The 27,743-nt window shown below is 37.5% G+C and overlaps 1 long non-coding RNA gene across 4 annotated transcripts in view; it reads left to right on the top strand.

Annotated features, from left to right (window-relative positions):
* LOC144294341 (uncharacterized) overlaps positions 1-27,743 on the top strand; it is a 99,753-nt gene that overhangs the window by 17,813 nt on the left and 54,197 nt on the right. For all 4 annotated transcript variants that reach the window (XR_013361748.1, XR_013361749.1, XR_013361747.1 and 1 more), the window contains one exon: positions 20,661-20,827. This is a non-coding gene — a long non-coding RNA (uncharacterized LOC144294341). The remainder of the gene's footprint in view (positions 1-20,660; positions 20,828-27,743) is intronic.

Genomic DNA, 27,743 nt, shown 5'->3' with positions numbered 1-27,743 from the left:
ATAAATGTATCTTTATTCTTAGCATAACAATAGTATAATTTGTTTTATTTTTATGGATTTTCAATTGCAAAATCTTATTACATAAAATTGAGTTGCACACTTTATATATTTTAGATATTTGAGAAATTATTCTATTGTTATGCATGTTGCCTATGTTTTCTTTTATTCTTTTTATTTTTTTAGATTTTATTTATTTATTTATTTATTTATTTATTTATTTAAGAGAGACAGATCACGAGCAGGAAGAGGGGCAAAAGGAGAGGGATAAGCAGACTCCCTGCTGAGCAGGGATCCTGATGTGGGGCTCCATCCCAGGACCCTGGGATCATGACCTGAGCCAAAGGCAGAAGCTTAACTAAGCCACCCAGATACACTCATTGTCTATATACCCTCCCAATGATTGATTTAATCCCAGGTTTTAGTTATAAAGTCTTTTATGTCATGTATTTTAAAATAGTAGTAGAATCTTTGTTTTTTTCTTAAATTCTTCCAGGTTTAACATCTTTTTAAAATAAAATTGCTCTACCCAATTACAACAAAAATTCAGTTTCATTTTCTCCAAATATTAATATGGGATTATTTCTGTGTTATTTTGTTTTTATTTCTTAAATTTCAGATCATGTAAGACCCCACATTGGTTTCATTTGCTTCAGCATTGTGTACAGAATTTACCATTCCCCCTCACTAGTTTGCAATGACACTTTTAATCTATATTTCTACATAAATGTGTGGTTTTGCCCTCCCTTTTCTCTTCAATTAGTTTTACTTTTCTCTGCCAGTGTCAACCTATACTGTTATAATTAATGTATTCTTACAGAATACTTTATATCCTTTAGAGAAATTTTCCCTTTTTTGCTTAAAAAGAGGGCTACTTTTATACATTGTCTCTTCCAGGAGCATCAAATAATTAGCTTGTTGAGATCTACAGAAAATTAAGTTTGAATTTCACTGAACTCATAAGTTAATTTACTGGAAATCGACTTTATTACAGTATTAATTCTTCACAGCCAGAAATCTATTTTAATCTCCATTTATTCAAATCTTATTTTATTCAAATTTTTAAAAATGCTTAGATATTAGAATTTATTTTAAGGACCATCACATTCTCGTGTTTCAAAGAATTTTTAAAATAAAGAAATATACAAACAGCAAACACTTGAAAGAATTCTAACTATAGTAATGAAATGGAAGGATATACAAACATCTTCATTGAAATAAGGCATATCTGAAGAAAAAAAGAAAGAAGGCGTAACTGTATTGAAAGGAGACCAGAATAATAGGGACGACTTGATTCTGCACTACTAGATAAGTGATACTGTATTTCATCTATTTTAAGATGCAAATCTTTCCATGTTTTTACTCTGAAAATCTCTGAAATTGTCATGTGTTATGTAACCTATGGCATCTTTTTTTTTTTTTTTAACCTATGGCATCTTAAAATGCCTTTCAGCAACCTAGTTATCATTGCCTGTGTGTATGACCAAAATTTGGTCATAACTGGTTGTTATAACATCAATTGAGCTATAGATATTATTAAAATATACTGAGTTCCATCACTGTTTTTAAGAAGTTCACTAAGATTTAAAGGTGAAAAGTTATCATGTACCTAGGAAGCCAACAGAAGTAAACAATGGGGACATAAATTTAATATTTGCAAAGCAAATGTTTCCATTGAACAAATACATTCATTCTCCATTTTCTTGCAGACTGCAACTGAATGCTTTCTGAGAACCAAGAAAGGAAGAAATCCATGGTAGATGATGTATGAGGGTTTGTTACTAATATATATGCTGATGTATTGTCTATCATAGACAAGAAACAGTAAGCATTAAATTTGTAGAACAGACATGTAGGACTTAGAGAAAAACTGCAGTCTCAACTGTTACACATATTAAAAAAGCTATGTCCCCAAGGAGATATTTGGTGGGAACATACAGGTAATGATGATGATTGAGATGATTTGAGAAGAATTGAACGCAGAATGGGAACACATTTTAACTAGCTTATGTCACTTATATACCCTGATTAATGCCTCCCAAACTTATATGATTGAAAAAATGACCTTGCAGAGGTCTTTCAAAAAGTTATCAAAAATTTAAAAACTTAAGGGGTATAAAGCAAAAGTTCTTAGTTTAATTGTATGCATTTTTCTCAATAGTATATAAAATAATAATAATTCTAATAATGTTGATTTAAATGAGATGACATATTTCATATCAGTTAGAATCCTTTCATTGTAAGTATAAAAGTAAAAACTGAAACTTGCCTAAACATTAAAGGGAATTACTTCATTTAACTATGAGGTCCAATTTTTCAGCTTGATTCAGGTTAACTCTGAATCAGGTGTTCATAATATCACCAAGGAGTTGACTTCTGTGTCCTCACCCTACCTTTCATATTGTGGACTCCATCTCCTCTTTAGACACAGGCTCAGAAGGCCAGTAGTTATAAAAGTTAATGTACTGAATGTTGGTGGATAAATACTCCAGCTCTTAGCTATTTTGTGATTTGGGTGGGATAAAATATATAACATATAACCCTGGTTCCCAGAGCTAGATTAAATCCCAATAATGGAGCTGTAAATAAATGGTCACACACACTTTATTGATTGCTTTTCCTTCTTTGTCTTGCTTCTCTGCTTCCCTTCCAGTGTTTTCTTCTCCTCCCAAATGAACTCTTTACATATACCTATGACTCAGGATCTGCATCTGAGGAAACCCAAACTCAAACAGTGATATTAGATCTTCCCTTTCCCTTGTCGTTTAAAATACAGTGTTTATTTTGTAAGACTTATCTGAACCTTGGTTTCTCCCTGAATTAAAAGGAAATAGTCATGCTTGCCCCCACATTCTTGACGTGATTACTATGAAGATCAAATGAGAGAACATATATTAAAATGTTTTGTAAGATGCTGTACAAATGAGCATAGCTATAGTTATAATTATCATATATTTTAGAAAAATCAATCCCCTCAATTATTGGCACGTAAACAACAAATAATATTTATCAGTGGTGGGATCCTAGGCTGTGCCCTCTGCCTTCTCTTGAAATCAAAAGGACAATAATTAATAAAAAATTAGATGATTCATCACAAAGGGATTACCGAAGGCATGCCTTTGTGTAGGATACAGCTGCCCATTTATTTGTTGTTAATACCAGAGACCTCTCAGCAGGAGGAGAGCAGAAAGGAAACAGGGAAAAATTGCTAGAAAAGGGCAAAGGGAAGCCACCTGCTGGGCACTGCTCCCTCAAAGGCTAATGTAACCTGAACTGACTCACACTTCAGCTCCACAGGGCTGCTGATCAGGAACACAACCGAGGCCACAGTCATTCACTCAATGCAAAATGTCGGTTTCCAGAAAAAATTCAGAGCGAATTGACAATAAATAGTTGCCAATGTTATGGTCTTTACTCTTACTCGTTTGGAACTCAATATGCTTTACTTTGCTATATTTTATTTTTATTATTTTAAAACGTAATTAAATTCCAACATACGTGCAGGCAAGTTCACACACCATAAGTAGAGAGTGGGAGGAAATAGCACATTGTGAACAAGCTGGTAATCACCACGCGAGTCAAGAAATTATCAGCACCCTACTCACTCCTTTCAGACACTACCTGACTCTCCTCCATTAAGGTAACCTCTATCTGGATTCTCTGACCAGAGATTAACTTTGCCTAATGGTGAACTTCATATAAATGGAATAGAATGGTAGATATTCTTTCCTGTCTGGCTTTTTCACGACAATTTCGATAATGAGACTCATTCATGCTGTTGCCTTTACCCATATTCCATTCATTACATTGCTGCATATTATTGTATTATAATATACATTCCGATTGTAACACAATGAGTGGTTTACCCTTTCTACTGCAATGAGTGGTTTACCTTTTATACAATGAGTGGTTGTAGAGTAGTTTACCCTTTCTACTGCTGATAAACATTTAAGTTGTTTCCTGTCTTGGGCTGTTATGACTCAATCTATAATATATATTCTCATGTAAGTCTTTTTATGTGTACATGTATTCATTTCTCTTGGGCATATTCCTTAGAATTATTGGGTCGTGGAGTGGATATATGTTTAATTTTGTTTAATTTTAATTTTGTTAAAAATGATATTTTTCCAAAGTAGGTATGCCTCTTACAATCCCACAATGGTATACAAGAATGCCATTGCTACACATTTCTGTAACACTTGATATTGTCAGTCTTATTTATTTCACACATTGTGATGGTATCTCATTTGCTTTAAAATTGCATTTCACCAATTACTAATGACTTGAGCATCTTTTTAAATATTTTTGGCCATTTGGATATCTTTTTCTTGTAAAGTATTTGCTTAAATCTCTAGTCCATTTACTACTGGTTTGTCTTCTTTCCCTTATTGATTAGAAGTTTCTACCTATAAGGGTCCCTGGGTGGCACAGGCAGTTAAAGGTCCCACTCTTGGATTCGGCTCAGGTTGTGATCTCAGGGTTGAGACTGAGCCCTGTATAGAGCTCCATGCTGAGGTGGAGTTGACTTGAGTTTCTCTCTTCCTTTCTCTCTGCCTCTCCCAACTGCACTCTTTCTCTCTCTCTCTTTAAAAGGAAATAAGTAAATCTTTTTAAAAAATATTCTCTATATATCATGGTTACAAGTAATTTCTCAGTTCCAGCCTCACATCAAGTTCTATGCTCAGCAAAAAGTCTGCTTGAGATTCTCTCTCCCTCTTTCTCTGCTCCTCCTGCTCATTCTCTCTCTCTCTCTCTCTCTCTCTCTGTCTCTGTCTCTCTCTCTCTACACACACACACACACACACACACACACACACACACACACAAATACATTCTCAATTAAGTATATAATGGCTTGCTTCTCTCATTTTGTGGCTTCTCTGTTCACTGACTTTATGTATTTTAAGGACTATAAGTTTTTAACTTTAATGTAGTCTGATTTATCAAATTGATAAATTTACATACCATAAGGTCAGAGCATATTCTTCTGTATTATCTTCTACTTTATTGATTAGATTTTTACATTATTTTAAAAATCTACCTGGAATTTTTGTTTATGCCTAGAATCAAGGTTCATTTTTTCCCTTCACGGATATCCAATAGTTTGTCCTGTGCCTGAAGAACTTCCTTTAGCATTTCTTATAGTGCAGCAGTGCCAGTAATAAATTCTTTCAGTTTGTGTTTGTCTGCAACTTCTTTAGTCTCCTTTTTTTTTTAAACCAACCAAATGTCAGACCATTGTCTTCTGGTTTGCATTGATTTTAATAGAAGTCAGTGGTAATGCTTCCATATACTATGTTTTTCCCTTTCTGACTCATCTCAAGATGTTCTTGTGGCATTTAGAATAGACTTTTCTAAAGTTTTCCAGTTGTAATTGATTTTTCTGGAGAGATAGGTTCAATGCCATCCGTGGGGGGTAAAGCTTCTGCAATGATGTCAAGGCAAGAAGAAGCTGGGTTATTATAAGAAAATGAAGGAAAGTTGAGTATATGGTGACTAATTTGTCCTTGTTCACCAAGGATTTTCTCAGTTTTAGTACTAAAAGCCTCACATTCTGGAAAACCCCCCAAGCTCCTAAAAATTGAATAGTTTGCCCAGGAATATCCTGGTTTTAAAAATGACTGTCCTACATCTCAGAAAACCTCTCAATCCCACACAAACCAGGATATTTGGTCCCCTGATATCAGCTTCTCTCTTTCTCCATCCCTTTCCTCTCTCTCCTATTTGTTACTAGCTTAGTTCACCTGCATTTTTCATTTAGATTGTTATAAAGGCCTGCTAACTGGTTTTCATGTTTTTATCATTGGCTCCATTATTGTTCATTTTAGCAATCATTTCCAAGTTTGTGAAAGCAGGGTATGCATGGTGTCTAAACTATATTTCTTGTATCTAGCTCTGCATTTGATTTGCCTTGAGACTAAAGTTTCTCTCTGCTTTAACCTTGGTATCTGTTTGTTTTGATACCTTTCAGTGCCAAACCGGATCTAGAGCAATACTCTTTTCTTTGGTGATTTGACAGTGCTTAATGATTTCCAACGCTCACTATGTGGAATGAGTATCTATTGTGCTCTTTTCCAGTCCAGGAGGAAGCAGAGAGACCACTGGCTTCTCAGGTTGCTACTTTAGAAACAAAAGTAAATTGTCCCAAGAAAAGAGTGCTTATTAAAAACCCAAATTGGGGGATGCCTGGGTGGTTCGCGGTTGAGAGCCTGCCTTTGGCTTAGGGCATGATCCTGGAGTTTCGGGATATAGAGTCCCACAATGGGCTCCCTGCCTGGAGCCTGTTTCTCCCTCTACCTGTATCTCTGCCTCTTTCTGTCTCTCATGGATAAATAAATGAAATCTTTAAAAAAATAAAATAAAATAAAAACACAAATTGAAAATAAGTTTTGGATACAAGTAAAACTAATCAAGAGTGGAATGGATGGATCTTGAATTAAATGTGAGCTGTGGCTATTGAAAAATTAGGATAGCTTCTATTCTTTAGTGGATGTCAGTTAGACATAATACAGTTATTCTTGTTCTCTACTGATTTCTTGGATGGAAAGTCTATGCATTTCTTATCTAGAGCAATTTTCTGGAAAGTTAAGAAATAGTCTAGAGAAAATTTGGGACATCTTAATTATCTTCAACAGGTTTTGAATGAAATAATTATACCAAGGCAAAATACTTTTACCAGGTCATCATCAGCATATGGAGGGAAGATTTTTATTCTCTCTTATGTTATTTATTCCCAACTAATGATATCATTGCCAAAAACTTTCTTTTTTTAAAAAAAACTTATTTTATTTATTTATTCATAAGAGACACATACAGAGAGACAGAAAGAGACAGGGACATAGGCAGAGGAAGAAGCAAGCTCCCTGAGGGGAACCTGATGCAGAACTTGATCCCAGGACCCTGAAATCACGACTGAGCCAAAGGCAGAAGCTCAACCGCAGAGCCACCCAGGTGCCCCTATTGCCAAAAACTTCATGAAATTATCAAATCCCTTAACCACTTCAGGATATATTTAGTATAGATTTTGGTGAATAAATTGCTTAATGACCAGGAAACCATAGACTTAGCTAAACTTCATGGTTTAGAGGTCATTTAGTGAGACACCTTTGAAGTTGTATTTTTCATTCACAGCTGATAAACTTTCTTCATATAAAATCTTGTGCAGGGATCCCTGGGTGGCTCAGCAGTTTAGCACCTGCCTTCGGCCTAGGGCGTGATCCTGGACCTCCCAGGATCCAGTCCCGCATCAGGCTCCCAGCATGAGCCTGCTTCTCCCTCTGCCTGTGTCTCTGCCTCTCTCTCTCTCTGTCTCTCTCATGAATAAATAAATAAATAAAATCTTTTAAAAAAAATCTTGTGCAAAAATGCAATGTATAAAAGTAAAAAAGAAACGTTTCTCTGGATGAGACACAGAAGCAAGACTGCTCACCATCTTTTCCTCCCCCAGTATTTGCAGCATTGTGAAGAATCAGAATTATTAGAATTTACAATAATATTGTGCCAAGTTTGCACAAAATTGTAATGTAACATGCCCACCAACTGCACAGAAAATTGCTCCCCAAATAATATTCTTGCAAACCACACAACAGAAATGTACTGTTCCCCTATCAGCTTGAAATTGGATTCATCATATATTATAACGTTTCAAAAGAGCTCAGAGAGCCTTTCCCAAAACAGTATTTTTTTCCGAAAAAAATAGTATCTTAAGATCATTGTATAAAAATCACCTTCAACTTAAGCATAAAATACCTATTTGAAATGAAGTTATCTCTTTAAAATTTATCTTTATATACAAAATAGGAATAACAACAAGCATAAACATAAACATACATCTTTTTAGTATGTTACAGATTTTAACTTGCAGAAATATAAACTCATTCTTGAATCAGATACTTGTTTGGTATGCTTTGACTGTATTCCAAATCTGTGGAATCTCTTCTTCAAATTTTGTGGAAGCTCAATGAGTACAGAAATCTGAGGTTGAACTCCTCTGATGGAAGTGGAACTAGGATCCTAGAGCCTTGACTGCTTAGCACCCCAGTAGCAGGCCTGCTTCCCAGCCTTCCCACAATCTGTGTTGGAGGGGCCCAGACATCCTCTGTTAGTGCGGAAGCCACTCTTGTAGAGATTGTAAGGCAGAGTGCTTAATGATGCTGGCTTTGGAGTCAGTGATAGCTAGAATCGAGTCACATCTCTGCCATTTATTAATTTGTCAATCTGATCTCTCTGAGCTCCAATTTCCTTATCTGAAAAATAAGAGCAGCGGTAGTAGCTAGTCTCCAAAGTGAGATGCCATCATTTTCTGTCTCTATGCCCATGTTGCTCCATCCATTAAGAGGTATATTCTATTTCCCAGCCCCTTGAATCTAGGCCAGCCTTGTGAGGAAATGGCTTTTTTACTAAGAGATTATAGAGGTAACAACTCTATGCTAGTTCCTGTAACAAACTTGAAGAAGCCTGGAGCTTCTGGTAAGGAAAGCCAGCCCATGTGGTATAACAAAACTCAAATGAGACTATTGAGATGGGGAAAAAAATCAGGTAGTGGCAGAGAGGTCAGGGGGAGGAGTACTTGAGATCTCAGAAATTTGAGGGGAGTCTTCATGGATCCTCCAGCCGAGCCATCCAATAGGAAAGCCAGATGAGTGAGTGATCCTGTGTGAAAAGAGAATTATCTAGCTGAGACATGCCTGAATTTCTGGCCTGCAGAACAGTGAGAAACGATAAATTATTGTGTATCAATCCATTTAGTTTTAGAGTAGCTTATTATGTAGCAATAGATACTGAAACGAAATTAGAAAGTACCTCATGTGGTTGTTGTTAGGGTTAAATGAGATAGCAATAATAAAACAATTAGCACCCTATGGGGGAACATTGCAATTAAATTCAACTGCAGTTAGTGATTGGCCTGTGAGTCAGAATTCCAGAGACCTTTCCCATTTGGGGGCTTACATTCTAGAAGGAGCAGATGGAAATAATAAATAAGTAAATTATATAGTTTGTTAGAATGTGTTAAGTCCCATGGGGGAAAAATAGAGCAAAATAGATTGGTAATGTAGGGTTGGAGGAGACAGTTTACAATTTGGGATAGAACGGTCAGCATAGACTTTCTTGAGAAGATTAAATGTGAGGAAAGGAATGTAAGGGGGTGGGGGAGCTCTCTTTGCATGTATCAGAAAAGAGCCTTCCAGAGAAAGAACAAACACTGCAAGGCAGGAGCATACCTTGAGTGGTCAAGATGCAGTGAAGAAAGAGGTCACCGGGCTGGAACACAGCAGACATAGTGGAGTATGGTAGGAGACTGGTGGGGAGGGGTATATAACCTACCGTGGTGTCTTTGGCTGTCCTAGAACATTTAGAAAGGGATGTTCTGTGTAATGAAGGCAGTGCTTTTTTCTTTCAAAAAGTATGACATGGAAGTTCAGTAATTGCTAACACAGATTGCTACCTGCAATCATCTTGTTTTGTTCATTTATTTGTGTATTCTGCTAATCTTATGAAAATGTAAGATTTACAAAAACACAAACCTAAAACAGTTCCTGTCACAGAGCAGATGATCAAGATATATTTTTGTTTAAGGGAATTCATGGATGAAAACACTTATTGGTAACAAACATCTGCCCAATACTCCATAGTTTACAAAATGCTTTTAGATTAGTTATCTCAGTTTAACCTTACAATGCTGTGAGGAAAATAATATTATAATTCCATGGTCTAGATGTGGAGAGATGCAGAAACTTTAAAGGTCTAGCCAGTGGCGTCTCCTTGAAGGCCACATGCTGGGGGAATTGTAGGGAGTCAAAGTGTTTGTGTAGGGTCTAATTTTTTAAAAGAAGCTGTGTTACATCTCATACTTTAACTTAATATTTAAAGAAATTTCAACATACATTTAAGTAAGGACAAAGGATGTAATTTCTAACAATGAAATTTTGACACCTCTCTTTTAAATGTAACAAATCCCCGGGTGCCCAGTTGGTTAAGGGACCGATTGACTCAGATAGTGAGATCGAGCCTCCCATTGGGCTCTGTGCTGGATGCAGAGCTCACTTAAGATTTTCTCTCTCCCTCTACTCCTCCATGCTCATACTCTCAGTCGTGCTCTCTCTCAAAAAAAAAAAAGAAAAAAAAAAAGTAACAAATCCAGGGGTATCTGAATGGCTCAGTTGGTAGACCATGTGACTCTTGATCTTATGGTTATAAGTTCCAGCCCCACATTAGATGTAGAGATTACTTAAAAATAAATCATATAGAGGAGCAAGACGGCGGAAGAGTAGGGTCCCCAAATCACCTGTCTCCACCAAACTACCTAGAAAACCTTCAAATTATCCTGAAAATCTATGAATTCGGCCTGAGATTTAAAGAGAGACCAGCTGGAATGCTACAGTGAGAAGAGTTCGCGCTTCTATCAAGGTAGGAAGACGGGGAAAAAGAAGTAAAGAAACAAAGGCCTCCAAGGGGGAGGGGCCCCGCGAGGAGCCGGGCTGAGGCCGGGGCGAGTGTCCCCAGGACAGGAGAGCCCCGTCCCGGAGACGCAGGAGCTGCACCGACCTTCCCGGGCGGAAAGGGGCTCGCGAGGAGGTGGAGCAGGACCCAGGAGGGCGGGAATGCCCTCGGGCTCCCGGGGACAGTAACAGCAACTGCGCGCCCAGGAGAGTGCGCCGAGCTCCCTAAGGGCTGCAGCGCGCACGGCGGGACCCGGCGGGACCCGGAGCAGCTGAAGGGGCTCGGGCGGCGGCTCCGCGGAGGGGGCTGCGCGGCCCCGGGAGCAGCTCGGAGGGGCTCGGGCAGAGGAGGAGGCTCCGTGCGGAGGGGCCTGCGCGGTTCCAGGAGCAGCTCGGAGGGGCTCGGGCGGCGGCTCCAAGGAGGGGGCTGCGCGGCCCGGGAGCGCGAATCCAACAGCGCAGGCTCCGGAGCACAGGGCGCCGGGACACAGCCCAGGATCCCGCCTCCCCCGGGACAGGCAGAGGCCGGGAGGGCCCAGGACAGCAAGGACGCTCCTGCCCCAGCTGAGCACATCAGCGGCCCCGCCCCGGAGCCTCCAGGCCCTGCAGACGGAGTTCCTGCCGGAGCTGACTCCAGGTTTCCAGAGCTGCCCCGCCACTGGGGCTGTTCCTCCTGCGGCCTCACGGGGTAAACAACCCCCACCGAGCCCTGCACCAGGCAGGGGCACAGCAGCTCCCCCAACTGCTAACACCTGAAAATCAGCACAACAGGCCCCTCCCCCAGAACACCAGCTAGACTGACTGACAACTTCCAGGGGAAGCCAAGGGACTTAAAGTACACAGAATCAGAAGATACTCCCCGGTGGTTCTTTTTTTGTTTGTTTGTTTTTGTTTTTGTTTTTGTTTTTGTTTTGTTTTGCTTTTTGATTTGTTTCCTTCCCCCACCCCCTTTTTTTTCTCCTTTCTTTTTCTTTCTCTTTTTCTTCTTTTTTTTTTTTCGTTTTTTTTTCTTTTTCTTCCCTTTTTTTTTCTCTTTCTCTTTTCTTTCCTTCTTTCTCTCCTCTCTTTTTCTCTTTTTCCCAATACAACTTGCTTTTGGCCACTCTGCACTGAGCAAAATGACTAGAAGGAAAACCTCACCTCAAAAGAAAGAATCAGAAACAGTCCTCTCTCCCACAGAGTTACAAAATCTGGATTACAATTCAATGTCAGAAAGCCAATTCAGAAGCACTATTATACAGCTACTGGTGGCTCTAGAAAAAAGTATAAAGGACTCAAGAGACTTCATGACTGCAGAATTTAGAGCTAATCAGGCAGAAATTAAAAATCAATTGAATGAGATGCAATCCAAACTAGAAGTCCTAACGACAAGGGTTAACGAGGTGGAAGAACGAGTGAGTGACCTAGAAGACAAGTTGATAGCAAAGAGGGAAACTGAGGAAAAAAGAGACAAACAATTAAAAGACCATGAAGATAGATTAAGGGAAATAAACGACAGCCTGAGGAAGAAAAACCTACGTTTAATTGGGGTTCCCGAGGGCGCCGAAAGGGACAGAGGGCCAGAATATGTATTTGAACAAATTCTAGCTGAAAACTGTCCTAATCTGGGAAGGGAAACAGGCATTCAGATCCAGGAAATAGAGAGATCCCCCCCTAAAATCAATAAAAACCGTTCAACACCTCGACATTTAATTGTGAAGCTTGCAAATTCCAAAGATAAGGAGAAGATCCTTAAAGCAGCAAGAGACAAGAAATCCCTGACTTTTATGGGGAGGAGTATTAGGGTAACAGCAGACCTCTCCACAGAGACCTGGCAGGCCAGAAAGGGCTGGCAGGATATATTCAGGGTCCTAAATGAGAAGAACATGCAACCAAGAATACTTTATCCAGCAAGGCTCTCATTCAAAATGGAAGGAGAGATAAAGAGCTTCCAAGACAGGCAGCAACTAAAAGAATATGTGACCTCCAAACCAGCTCTGCAAGAAATTTTAAGGGGGCCTCTTAAAATTCCCCTTTAAGAAGAAGTTCAGTGGAACAGTCCACAAAAACAAAGACTGAATAGATATCATGATGACACTAAACTCATATCTCTCAATAGTAACTCTGAATGTGAACGGGCTTAATGACCCCATCAAAAGGCGCAGGGTTTCAGACTGGATAAAAAAGCAGGACCCATCTATTTGCTGTCTACAAGAGACTCATTTTAGACAGAAGGACACCTACAGCCTGAAAATAAAAGGTTGGAGAACCATTTACCATTCGAATGGTCCTCAAAAGAAAGCAGGGGTAGCCATCCTTATATCAGATAAACTAAAATTTACCCCAAAGACTGTAGTGAGAGATGAAGAGGGACACTATATCATACTTAAAGGATCTATTCAACAAGAGGACTTAACAATCCTCAATATATATGCTCCGAATGTGGGAGCTGCCAAATATATAAATCAATTATTAACCAAAGTGAAGAAATACTTAGCTAATAATACACTTATACTTGGTGACTTCAATCTAGCTCTTTCTATACTCGATAGGTCTTCTAAGCACAACATCTCCAAAGAAACGAGAGCTTTAAATGATACACTGGACCAGATGGATTTCACAGATATCTACAGAACTTTACATCCAAACTCAACTGAATACACATTCTTCTCAAGCGCACATGGAACTTTCTCCAGAATAGACCACATATTGGGTCACAAATCGGGTCTGAACCGATACCAAAAGATTGGGATTGTCCCCTGCATATTCTCGGACCATAATGCCTTGAAATTAGAACTAAATCACAACAAGAAGTTTGGAAGGACCTCAAACACATGGAGGTTAAGGACCATCCTGCTAAAAGATAAAAGGGTCAACCAGGAAATTAAGGAAGAATTAAAAAGATTCATGGAAACTAATGAGAATGAAGATACAACCATTCAAAATCTTTGGGATGCAGCAAAAGCAGTCCTGAGGGGGAAATACATCGCAATACAAGCATCCATTCAAAAACTGGAAAGAACTCAAATACAAAAGCTAACCTTACACATAAAGGAGCTAGAGAAAAAACAGCAAATAGATCCTACACCCAAGAGAAGAAGGGAGTTAATAAAGATTCGAGCAGAACTCAACGAAATCGAGACCAGAAGAACTGTGGAACAGATCAACAGAACCAGGAGTTGGTTCTTTGAAAGAATTAATAAGATAGATAAACCATTAGCCAGCCTTATTAAAAAGAAGAGAGAGAAGACTCAAATTAATAAAATCATGAATGAGAAAGGAGAGATCACTACCAACACCAAGGAAATACAAACGATTTTAAAAGCATATTATGAACAGCTATACGCCAATAAATTAGGCAATCTAGAAGAAATGGACGCATTCCTGGAAAGCCACAAACTACCAAAACTGGAACAGGAAGAAATAGAAAACCTGAACAGGCCAATAACCAGGGAGGAAATTGAAGCAGTCATCAAAAACCTCCCAAGACACAAGAGTCCAGGGCCAGATGGCTTCCCAGGAGAATTTTATCAAACGTTTAAAGAAGAAATCATACCTATTCTCCTAAAGCTGTTTGGAAAGATAGAAAGAGATGGAGTACTTCCAAATTCGTTCTATGAAGCCAGCATCACCTTAATTCCAAAGCCAGACAAAGACCCCGCCAAAAAGGAGAATTACAGACCAATATCCCTGATGAACATGGATGCAAAAATTCTCAACAAGATACTGGCCAATAGGATCCAACAGTACATTAAGAAAATTATTCACCATGACCAAGTAGGATTTATCCCTGGGACACAAGGCTGGTTCAACACCCGTAAAACAATCAATGTGATTCATCATATCAGCAAGAGAAAAACCAAGAACCATATGATCCTCTCATTGGATGCAGAGAAAGCATTTGACAAAATACAGCATCCATTCCTGATTAAAACTCTTCAGAGTGTAGGGATAGAGGGAACATTCCTCGACATCTTAAAAGCCATCTATGAAAAGCCCACAGCAAATATCATTCTCAATGGGGAAGCACTGGGAGCCTTTCCCCTAAGATCAGGAACAAGACAGGGATGTCCACTCTCACCACTGCTATTCAACATAGTACTGGAAGTCCTAGCCTCAGCAATCAGACAACAAAAAGACATTAAAGGCATTCAAATTGGCAAAGAAGAAGTCAAACTCTCTCTCTTCGCCGATGACATGATACTCTACATAGAAAACCCAAAAGTCTCCACCCCAAGATTGCTAGAACTCATATAGCAATTCGGTAGCGTGGCAGGATACAAAATCAATGCCCAGAAGTCAGTGGCATTTCTATACACTAACAATGAGACTGAAGAAAGAGAAATTAAGGAGTCAATCCCATTTACAATTGCACCCAAAAGCATAAGATACCTAGGAATAAACCTCACCAAAGATGTAAAGGATCTATACCCTCAAAACTATAGAACACTTCTGAAAGAAATTGAGGAAGACACAAAGAGATGGAAAAATATTCCATGCTCATGGATTGGCAGAATTAATATTGTGAAAATGTCAATGTTACCCAGGGCAATATACACGTTTAATGCAATCCCTATCAAAATACCATGGACTTTCTTCAGAGAGTTAGAACAAATTATTTTAAGATTTGTGTGGAATCAGAAAAGACCCCGAATAGCCAGGGGAATTTTAAAAAAGAAAACCATATCTGGGGGCATCACAATGCCAGATTTCAGGTTGTACTACAAAGCTGTGGTCATCAAGACAGTGTGGTACTGGCACAAAAACAGACACATAGATCAGTGGAACAGAATAGAGAATCCAGAAGTGGACCCTGAACTTTATGGGCAACTAATATTCGATAAAGGAGGAAAGACTATCCATTGGAAGAAAGACAGTCTCTTCAATAAATGGTGCTGGGAAAATTGGACATCCACATGCAGAAGAATGAAACTAGACCACTCTCTTTCACCATACACAAAGATAAACTCAAAATGGATGAAAGATCTAAATGTGAGACAAGATTCCATCAAAATCCTAGAGAAGAACACAGGCAACACCCTTTTTGAACTCGGCCATAGTAACTTCTTGCAAGATACATCCACGAAGGCAAAAGAAACAAAAGCAAAAATGAACTATTGGGACTTCATCAAGATAAGAAGCTTTTGCACAGCAAAGGATACAGTCAACAAAACTCAAAGACAACCTACAGAATGGGAGAAGATATTTGCAAATGACATATCAGATAAAGGGCTAGTTTCCAAGATCTATAAAGAACTTATTAAACTCAACACCAAAGAAACAAACAATCCAATCATGAAATGGGCAAAAGACATGAACAGAAATCTCACAGAGGAAGACATAGACATGGCCAACATGCATATGAGAAAATGCTCTGCATCACTTGCCATCAGGGAAATACAAATCAAAACTACAATGAGATACCACCTCACACCAGTGAGAATGGGGAAAATTAACAAGGCAGGAAACAACAAATGTTGGAGAGGATGCGGAGAAAAGGGAACCCTCTTACACTGTTGGTGGGAATGTGAACTGGTGCAGCCACTCTGGAAAACTGTGTGGAGGTTCCTCAAACAGTTAAAAATATACCTGCCCTACGACCCAGCAATTGCACTGTTGGGCATTTACCCCAAAGATACAAATGCAATGAAACGCCGGGACACCTGCACCCCGATGTTTCTAGCAGCAATGGCCACAATAGCCAAACTGTGGAAGGAGCCTCGGTGTCCAACGAAAGATGAATGGATAAAGAAGATGTGGTTTATGTATACAATGGAATATTACTCAGCTATTAGAAATGACAAATACCCACCATTTGCTTCAACGTGGATGGAACTGGAGGGTATTATGCTGAGTGAAGTAAGTCAGTCGGAGAAGGACAAACATTATATGTTCTCATTCATTTGGGGAATATAAATAATAGTGAAAGGGAAAATAAGGGAAGGGAGAAGAAATGTGTGGGAAATATCAGAAAGGGAGACAGAACGTAAAGACTGCTAACTCTGGGAAACGAACTAGGGGTGGTAGAAGGGGAGGAGGGCGGGGGGTGGGAGTGAATGGGTGACGGGCACTGGGTATTATTCTGTATGTTAGTAAATTGAACACCAATAAAAAAAAAAAAGGAAAAAAAAATAAATCATATATATATACATATTTATGAATATATGTATATATATACACACACACATATATATATAAACAACAGTAGGAAATTTTTACATATTTCTTTTCACCTCCTTAAACTCATATTTCCATTCCACTTCTTTCATAGGATTTTATCTTTAAAAAGTATTTTTATATTTGAAAGGCTTAAATTGATCACACTATCAAAATTCTCTGTGAGAAAATGGTGCATATAAATTGAAATTTAAATATTTCATTTCTTATGACAATAAGGCTCCAGATTGAGTTATCTTTATAATTATTATTAATAGATAGCTAATAAAAGTGACGTAGATGTACTGTAAATGTTAATAAATAATAAGCATAAAAGGAAAATTTATTGCATTTCTTAAGGAGATGGATAGGGATTTCCTTTATGCATTCAGGGCAGATTCTACTTTTTTTTTTTTTTTAAATAGGGGTTTAGCATCAGCTTTACTCCTATTTAATATCTTTTTCTGGTGTAAGTACTAAGAAAACATGTTTGCATAAATAAATAGATGGGAATAAAAAGAGTTGTTACTAGCAATGACCCTTGAATTCTTTGACAACTTTTCCAAGTTATACAATAAAAAATACTTAGTGATCTACCACCAAGAATTATTTTAAGCATCTATAAGTTCATAATTCACTTAGATGAATTGTGAAAAGTGGAGAATTAGAAAGCACCTGACCTGAAAAAGGTTTGCTACCTTTTCCTTATAGTTATTCACTTGCTCAGCACTTGTACTGACATTTAGACAGGATTTCTTTTTTGTGTGCACCAGAGGATTTTCTGTGCACAACAATAGAGCAATACAAGGCATTAGTGAAAAGGTGTGCTGGGGGCTACTTGGAAAAATGAAGGCAAGAAAGGAGAACTTGTGAAGCATTTTCAAGCTGGTTCATTTTAGATAAGAATGCATATGGAGGTTGAGATTTTGGACATTGATTTTCTTAAAAATATCTACGTGCCCATGTGTCGCTGGGGAACTCCGTGATGGCCAGACTCCAGTTTGAAGACTGCTTCCAAAGTGGACAGGCTGGACAATGGCCCAATGTAGGAAGGTACAAGGGAATATAGTAATCAGAAAATACCCCTAGAAGCATGGTCTCAAAGAAGGAGAAGAACGAGACCAGAGACTGAGAAATTTCTTTATAACGAGGGCATGAAATGACTAAAGCAGGCAGTTCAGGACCAAAGTCCTAAAGCCCTAGACCACTGGGGATAGGAGTGAGAGTGGGAGTGGCAGGGATAGGGTTGGATGTGGGCTGGGCTTTAAGGAGCTGGCATCTCCAGGTTATTGGGAATTTTTATGTGAAACTTAAAATTAGAATCTTGTGGGAAATTGTGATAGTAGGAGAAACGAATAAGATTGTATAAGAGGGGCCATGTAGGGAAATCATGTACCTTTGAATACTAGTTTAACTGTTGTGATTGTCTGATATCTACTGCATGAAGTAAAACACAAGAGACGATATAGAACTATGCTATCCCATGTGGCAGGTACCTAGCTACTAGATGCTATCAAATGTCTGATGTGTGGCTGGTCAGAATTAAGATGCACTGTGTATAAAACACAAATCAGATTTCTTTTTTTTCTTTCTTTTTTTTTTAAAAGATTTTATTTATTTATTCATGAGAGACACAGAGAGAGAGAGGCAGAGACATAGGCAGAGGGAGAAGCAGGCTCCCTGCAGGGAACCCAATGTGGGACTCGATCCTAGGACCTGGGGATGATGACCTGAGCCAAAGGCTGATGCTCAACCATTGAGACACCCAGGTGTCCCCATAAATCAGATTTCAAAGATTTAAAAATGAAGAAAAAAATGTGAGTTAACTCAATGATATTTTGTACTGACTGCATCTTAAAATGGTGATTGGTGGATATATTGGGTTAAAGAAAATATACTTTCTTTTAACTTATTAGAAATTTTAAATTATATATGTGGCTCATTTTCTCTTGAATTGCATTGGGCTGGAACTTCTTCTCTGAGGATTTTTTTTAAATCACAATAATTTCTGGATAATTTTAAAGTCATTTAAAATTTTATTATGAAAGAAAATGAAAAGATATGGGAAAACAATAAGGTCACTTCATAGTTTTTTTAAAGTGAAGATATAAATGCATAAGATATATTAACTAAATAAAGCATAATTAAAACTATATAGTGATTTATGATTCCAAATTTGAAAAAAAGATAAATGCATATATAAATAAGAAAAGTTCACAATAGTATAAATAATAGATTTTTCCTGAATGAGATTTTTGTCTTATTATATGTTTATATGTTTTTATTTTCCAATTATTCAAAATAGACACACATTTTTATTTATTATTATTTTTATTATTATTAACTTTTAAAAGAACATAATGGAAGATGTCCTTTTAAAATCCTTTTACAAAATATTTAATAAAAATTATATGGGGTGCCTGAGTGGTTCAGTCAGTTAAGCATCTGTCTCTTGATTTTGGCTCAGGTCATGATCTCGGAGTCTTGAGATGAAGCCCCTTATCAGTTCCATGTTCATCAGGGAGTCAGCTTGAGATTCTCTCTCTCTCTCTCTGCTCCTCTCCCCACTCATACATGTGCTCTCTTTCTTTCTCTAAAATTAAAAAAAAAAAAGATATGTAGAAAAATAAAGAGAAGCATTGAGAAATGTTTATTTCTATTAGTCAGAGTGGCATACAATAGCCTAAAAAGTATATGATAGTGATAAATATTTTAGGAATAATTTAGTTTCATTCCCTTATTGTCCATTATCAATTAGGATGTACTGCTCATTTCCATTATCAACAAGTAATGGGAGTCAATGATAAGAAAGCATTAAATTTTCTTGAAAATACCAGGAGAGAAAATCCGTGAAAAGAATTTACTTAGTTTTTCAAAAACATTACCTTGCAAGGAAAATATAGCTACTTGGTGGCCATACAAAAGCTCTAGTGTATGAAAAGCATTTTCATGGAGCTGATCCTAATACAATACCAAAACCATGATAAGAATTTACTCAATTTTTCAAAAACATTACCTGTGAGGAAAATATAGCTACCTGGTGGCCATACAAAAGTCCAAGTGTATGAAAAGCATTTTCATGGTGCTGATCCTAATACAAACAGGAATTAATTGATTTTCAGAGATCTCTGATACAGCTCCAAATATTCAGCTCTGATTTACCAACAGAAAATGAATAGAAAATGAACTGAATTATTCCAGAATTACATCCTTAATATTCACTTTCAAAAATTGTTTTTTGGGCACCTGGATGGCTCAGTCAGTTAAGTAGCTGCCTTTGACTCAGGTAATGTTCCTAGTCTTGGGATGGAGCCTGGGTCTTCGGGCTCTCTGCTCCAGCAGGAAGCCTGTTTCTCCCTCTCCCTCTGCCTCTGCCTGCTACTCCCCATGCTTGTGTGTGTACTCTCTCTCTCTCTCTCTCTCTCTCTGTCAAATAAATAAAATCTAAAAAAAAAATGTTTTTAGTTTGCTGGAGCAGTATTATCTGATTTTACTCAGTTAACTTAAAGGGAATCCTGCAGTCTCCCAAAGCATCTACTTGATAATCAAGGAGCCATTCCAATGAGACATTGCGAACCTGTTCGCAAGTATATCTCAAACATCCACATCTGGTTCATAAGCTTCTATTTTTTAAAAAAGATTTATTTCTTTTATTATTTTAGAGAAGGAGAGAGAGAGAGTGTGAGCAGGGGGAGGGGTAGAGAGAGAGAGAGAAAGCCACAAGCAGATTCCCCATTGAGTGTGGAATCTGATGTGGGGCTTAATCTCACGATCCTGAGCCAAAATCAAGAGTGGGATGCTCAACTGAATGAGCCACTGAGGTACCCCTGGTTCATAAGCTTCTAATCATATGATTCATTTACAAGGTGAAGACATTCAACCCAACATGTGACAAGCACTGACATCTGAAACCTTTTGGGTGGCAATGGCAAAAAGACTGCTTAATTAAGAAATGGTAAAGTGGTCTAAACACAGCAAGAGGGCAATGATTCAGCATTCATCCTGATTACTGATCTGCTTTCTAATCTACGGCTCATCAATTTCTTTCTTTTCTTAATAGCTAGTTTATTGGTTCTTGTTTCTCTTGAGGTTTGAGAATGGAAGAAAAGATGTCTATGAAAATTTCAGGACTGTGTCATTGATGCTATCTTTCTCCAGTGACTCACTTCAACATACATGACTACTGACCCAACATTGTCAGAGAAAGAAGGCTCCTCTATTACACCTTTGACTGCAGCTGGCATCATAAGATACAAGTAAGTTGAAATAGATGTGGGTGGAAGTGGGTGGAAAAACCACTATTTTAGAAATGTGATATGTGCTATAATGGAGAGTTGTACATATGTCCAAATTGCCCTGAAAGCACAGAGGACAGAGCAATTCAGGGCACTTCTGTTCTGCTTAGTGAGCAGGATTTGGGGCTTGGAAGGTGTCACAAAGAGGTGTGATACTTGGGGCCATTCTTGCCAGGCAGAGAGCTAAAAGGAAGTGGAGTGGAGGTTCTAGATTACTGGGCTCCACCTCCAGTGCTTTGAGTGGTTTGGCCGTGGGGCCTAAGAATTATAACTTCTAACAAGTTTCCAGGTCATGCTGATTCTGATTCACTTTTCTAGACCAAGGGAACAATAAAAATATAATTAGTTCTATGACAATGTCCTCCTTTCTTGCCATCAACAATTTGTAACACACAGACACATACACACACACACACACACACACACACACACTGACCAAGGGAAAAGAGAACTTGGTATAGTGTCTGAAATTAATCGAGCCCTTACAAAGCATTCTTTTGAGATTTCAGCTTTGTCCTTGCAGGTTTAATAAAACAGCTCACTCAGTAATGTGCAGCTTCTTCATCTGCAGGAGGCCCTGTGGACTGCAGTTTGAAAGCTGGGATAAGGAGGAATTGAGGGGCACCTGGGTGGCTCAGTTGGTTAAGCATCTGCCTTTGGCTCAGGTCATGATCCTGAGGTTCTGGGATTAAGTCCCAAGTTTGGGCTCCCTGCTTAGCAGGGAATCTGCTTCTCCCTCTGCCCCTCCCCACTCGTGCTCTCTCTCTTTCATGCTCGCTCTCTGCCTCTCAAAGATCTTTAAAAAATTTTAAAAAAATAAAAAGGAACAGTTGAAATGCAAGAACTAACAGTGCTCTACAGCATCGCAGAAGTGCAGATTCTGTTGTTGTCTGGAATGCCCTTGAAGGTGATGGAGCAGTTAGAATATTTAGAATATCATCTACTTTTTTCTAAGTTTAGGTTTTATTGATTATGGATATTTGAGAATTAATCTTTGCTTTCACTGTGTGTGTGAATGTGTTTATATGATTTGAAAAAACTAAATAAACAATTGTGATCTCCCAGTAGCTGGGATTTTGAAAATAGTTAAATTTGGTGGGGCTATGTCCAACATGGGTTGTGCTAGGGAAGCTTAAGGATTTATTTATTTATTTATTTATTTATTTATTTATTTATTTATTTACTTACTTACTTACTTACTTATTTAAAGAGCATGAGCAGGAGGAGAGGCAGAGGGAGAGAGAGAGAGAATCTCAAGTAGACTCTGTGCTAAGTGTGGAGCCTGACTGGGGACTTGATCTCACAACCCCGAGATCATGACCTGAGCTGAAATCAAGGATTGGGTGCTTTAACCGAATAAGCTACACAGGTGCCCCAATACTGGGGAAGCTTAGAACACCAAAGTCAAACAGAACTGTTCTTTAAGAATCTCTAGGGAAGTATTCCAGATTGAATAACTCAGAATTAAGGAAATAAACCATAGGAGGAAGGAGATGAAGGCTGGGATAACTCTAACAACTAATAGGTAAGGGATGAGGTTTCTCAAAGACAGATCAAGATTTTCATACCTGAGGGTTAGTGTGACTTGAAGTGGTATGGTCCAGGGCTGGGAGGAGCCCTGAAATTTAAGCATGTCTTTTGCTTCACAGTAAATCCACCCATTACATTTCTTCACTTCATCAAAATCCAAGAAATGCTTCACCTCTCTCCTGAGTTTTATTTTTCTGTCTCAGGCAGGTGAGAGTCTCCACCTGGACAGACTGTCAGATCATCCCAAGCTGGGACTTAATTTTATCAAACATGCATATATAAAGGTTCATGTTTGAAAATTATACACGTTGATGAATTTTCACAAACTTAGCACATCCATAACTAATACTCCAGAAGGCCCTCCTTCCATCCAATCCCTACACCGTCCCTTCACCAAGGAATCACCATCCTTATTCCTACCTAGTAGAGTTGTTCTGTCTATAGACGTGCTTTATATGCATCTGTTTCTTTCTTTCAGTGTTGTTTCTGAGATTTGTAGATGGTTCATTCTCAATAGTGTACCATATTGCTTGGTGTGTAATTACTACAACTTACTCTTCATCTAACTTTTGATGAGCATTTGGTAGTTTTGTGTTTTAGGCTATTAAAAATATTACTACCATGAACACTCTAGTATATATCTTTAATTAAGCTTCTGCATGCACATATTTGTATCATAGGAATGGAAATACTGCATTGTAAGGTACCCATATATTAAACTTAATAAATACTGCCTGTTCCAAAGTGCTTATACTAATTCATATTTTTATGAACTGGACATGGGAGTTATAATCAGTCTACACCCAGATCAAAACTTGATAGTATCCGACTTTTACATTTTAGCAATTCAGTTGATATGTTTAGCACCTCACTGTGGTCTTATTCGCATTTTACTTATGGTAAAATGGACATTTGGATATCTTCTTTTTAGTAAGGTGAGGGCTGGCTAGACACAGGAGCCAGGCAACAGGCAATGGAATATCATCCAATCAACTATTTAAAATTCTCAGAGAGCTATGTTTATTGTCTGAGGTCCCTGAGCATCACTCACGGGAGTGTTCTTTCTCATTTTGGAGGAAAATTTGGGATTAAAATAGTGTGGAGAATTTTCAGAAAATATAGTCTCCTCATAACACTGTATAAACTATGATAGTAATTCTTATCTCATAGGGTTACAATAAAGACAAATGAATAAATATATTTGAAACTCAGAAATTTGCCCTGCTTAAATATACTTTTAAACTAAAATATAGTTAAAATATATTTTTAACAATATTGACAATATTATTATATATTATTATTATATTTTCTATTAAGGTCCTGAATTTCCTATTCCTACATGTAATTTGTTCTTTTCATGCACGCACTCACACACACACACACACACACACACACACACACAAGGAGCACAACATACTTTGAAAATTCCTGTGAGAAATCACTGTCCAGAAACAATGTTTACTTACTGTTTAAATGTTCTATCAGAAATCTGTTGGGAAAGATGGTAGAAGTAAAATCCTACCCCGCAGTATATCCACTGGGAAAAGGACAGTTGTAATCAAATGATGTCAGAAGCCATCATTTTTACCCAGAGGAAGTCATGAAAGTTGTTAGAACATTAGTTGCTTAAAAGGAATTATGTCCATAGACCTTGGTAGTCATTTGTGAGCAGTTGTCACTTTTTGTTGTTTGCCTTTTCTTTTTTTTTAAGATTTTATTTATTTATTCATGAGAGACACAGAGAGACAGGCAGAGACATTGGTAGAAGGAGAAGCAGGCTCCCCACAGAGGGAGCCTGATGCGATGCTCAATCCCAGAACCCTGGGATCATCACCAGGGCCAAAGGCAGACACTCAACTACTGAGCCATCCAGGTGCCCCAGCTTTTTTTTTATATGAAATATTTCACACATACAGAAGACTATATATTAAAAATGTAAAGAATAATAATTTATAATACCTTCATATTCAGGTTAAGAAATGGTACCTTGCCTTCATGTTTGAGGTCCCTGTTTTTCCTTAGCCATTCTTTACTCTATATCCACAGGTGAACTCCATTCGTAGCAATATTCTTTTCATTCCCATGACTTTCTTTATCTTTTAGCACATAAGTATTTATGATTAAAATTTATTATTTTTTTACATGGTTTTGAACTTTAATAAAATGATATTGTATTGTATGTCCTGTTCTGGAGTTTGTTCTTTTGGTTAAAGTTTTTACTACAGATTTTTCCATGTTAATTGTATAGTTGTAGTTCAGTCATTCATTATTCAGCATTCCTTTTTATAAATACACTGGAGTTTATTTATCTATTGTTCTGTGGATGAGCATTTGAGTTGTTTGTGGTATTTTACTAAAAAAATAATACTGCTCTATCAATTGTGTGTTTGTCTCCTAAAATATACATGTAAACATTTTGGGTTTTCACTAGGGAAGAACTTTCTGGCTAATCAATTGTGCATATTTTCAAGCCTTACAATTTTTTTCCAGAATGGTAGTAGAAATATACATGTCCAACAACAGTAAAGACCCATTACACCACAGCCTCACCAACAGTTGGTATTGTCAGATTTTAAATTATCTGCCAATTGTGTTAAATAAAAGCATATTTCATTGTGGTTTTAATTTGCATATCCTTGATTATTATTAGTAAGATTACCATGATTTCATATGCTTGTTGTCATTCACATTTTCTCTTTTGTGAAAGCCAGTTCAGTAATTTAGCCTACTTTTCTGTTGGGTCTTTTTTCCAATTGAATTACGGGAATTATTTATATAGTCTGCATACTAAATCCCTTGTCAATTCCAAGAGTTGTAAATATTTTATCTCTGCTTTGTCTTATCTTTTCATTTCTTCAGAAAATCATTTCATGAAAAAAAATTTAATTTTCATGTTGTAAAAATTCTGTAATGTTCATGATGCTTTCATCATTTGTATGTTTTTATTTATTTATTTATTTTTAATTTTTATTTATTTATGATAGTCACACAGAGAGAGAGAGAGAGGCAGAGACATAGGCAGAGGGAGAAGCAGGCTCCATGCACCGGGAGCCCGACGTGGGATTCGATCCCGGGTCTCCAGGATCGCGCCCTGGGCCAAAGGCAGGCGCTAAACCACTGCGCCACCCAGGGTTCCCTGTATGTTTTTTTTTCAAGATTTTATTTATTTATTTGAGAGAGAGGATGAGCAGGGTGAGGGGTGAGGAAGCGCAGGGGCAGAGGGAGAAGCAGACTTCTCATTGAGCAGGGAGCTCCAGTAGGGCTTGATTCCCTGGACCCCTGGATCATGACTTGAGCCCAAAGCAAATGCTTAAACAACTGAGCCACCTAGGAGCTCCTCATTTGTATGTTTTTAAAAACAACTATTACTTTATACCAAAATTATAAAGACTTTTTACCCTATTGTCTTCTGTAAAGCACTAAAAGTTTTCAATTTGAAATTTAGGCCCATAATATACTTTGAATTGATTTTATCTTCTTTTATATAAATAGCCTATTGTTCTAGTGCAAATTTTAAAAAGATTTTATTTATTCATTTATTTGAGAGAGAGAAAGAGAGAGAGGGAGAAGCAGAGGTAGAGGGACGATTTATTTGTAGATTATTTTGCTTTTTTATTTAGAAAATAATCTTATCTGAAAATAACAAAGTTTTTTACTTCTTTTGGAAAGTTATATTTTTATACCTATTTTCTTATGAACTGGCTAGAATTTCCAGTACAATGCTAATCAGAAGTCCTAAGTCTTGTTTGACTCTGATTTTAAAATAAATACTTTTAATATTTAACTGTGAAGTATAATGCTTTTTCCTGAGCTTTCTTTTTGGCAAATTCTATGTAAGAGTGTCCAGATTAGAGTTGTTGCAATTTGATTTTAGAAAATCCAAAACAAGAGTAGTTTATTGACACGGAGATGTATCCTATTATTTAAAATAGTACAGAAATAAGTGGTCCAATGATGGATACAGCAGTTACATAAAATCATGAGAAATGTAGTTGTTTAATCTTTTCCTCCACTATTCCTTACACAAATTTTCCTTTCAAGGTCATTTCATGGCTCCAAATAGTTGCTGGGTCTCCAGTCATCACAGCAACCATTCTAGGAGCAACAAGGAAGAAGCCAGTAAAAAAAGAGAGAGAGAGAAAGAGAGAGAGAGAGAGAGAGAGAAGAGAGAAATAGAATCAGTTTCCATTAGAAGGACTTCTAAGAAATCTTACATAAAATTTAACTTTATGCTTCATGGACAAACAACCAGCTACAAGTGAAGTTAATAACATTTTGTTGTAGCCCACAGTGCTATTCTCTCCTCAATTGTAAGATTATTTACTTAATAAAGAAGGAGATTGCCTGTGAGGGCAAATCACAGTCTCTCTCTTTGTGAGGTTAAAGAAGATCCAAGCTATTCTTTGTTGATAATATTTTTTAAAAATCATAAATATACATTGAGTTATACTGAGTGTTTCTATGCATCTACTCAGATGATCACATTTTTTCCCCTTTCACCTGATAATGTTGTGAATTACATTAATCGATTTTCTAATTTAAATGCAGTTGTACACCCAGGATAAACTCAACTTGGTCGTGATATATCTTCACTTTACACTGTTGGAATTGACTCGCTAATATTGTGTTTAGGATTTTTTCAGATACATTAAAGAGTGAGATCAATTTGCAAGTTTCCTTTTTTCATTATGTCCTTACTGATTTGGGTATCAAGGTTACACTATCTCATAAAATTAATTAGAGGGAGTTATCTATTGTTCAAGATTATAGTTATCTGTATCTTGAAGTTTGGGTAGAATTTTCTAGTAAAACTAGTTTTCTTGGGATTTCCCTCATAAGATTATTAACAATGAAGAGTATTAATTTTTTGAAATTATTAATTGTTCTGTTTCTGAATCCTTTAAATTTAAAATAAGGATTTTTCTCGACTCATTTTAGTTTTCTAAAATTTAATAAGTGATTTGCTTACTAGGATTATGAAATACAGTGTACATCTCAAAATCCAAGTTAGGGCTATGGTAGTTGGTCTTCTATTCCTAGAGGAAAGATTTTAAAACTTTTCAGTAGAATCAGCCTCTAGTCAGTCCCAGGATCAAGGTGAATAGGGCTTGAAAGTATCTAATAAGCTCTACCCTAACCAGCAGATGGAACTTAAGCTGCTGCCTACACTGCTTTTCTCTTGTGTAACCTAGCTCTCTGACTCACTTCTCTTCTGGGTCTAAATACACTTAATTCCCACACTATTTGGAATTAAGCACTGAATGTTCATCCACTTTGTGTAGATGATGTTTTCTCTTCCTTGAATACGTTCTATCCACTTAACTTTCCATCCCAACCACTTGGACCT

Source organism: Canis aureus, chromosome 22 (assembly GCF_053574225.1).
Source record: "Canis aureus isolate CA01 chromosome 22, VMU_Caureus_v.1.0, whole genome shotgun sequence".
NCBI classification, from domain to species: Eukaryota; Metazoa; Chordata; class Mammalia; order Carnivora; family Canidae; genus Canis; species Canis aureus.
Note: the sequence above shows the minus strand (reverse complement) of the source record. Positions and strands in the feature narration are given on the sequence as shown.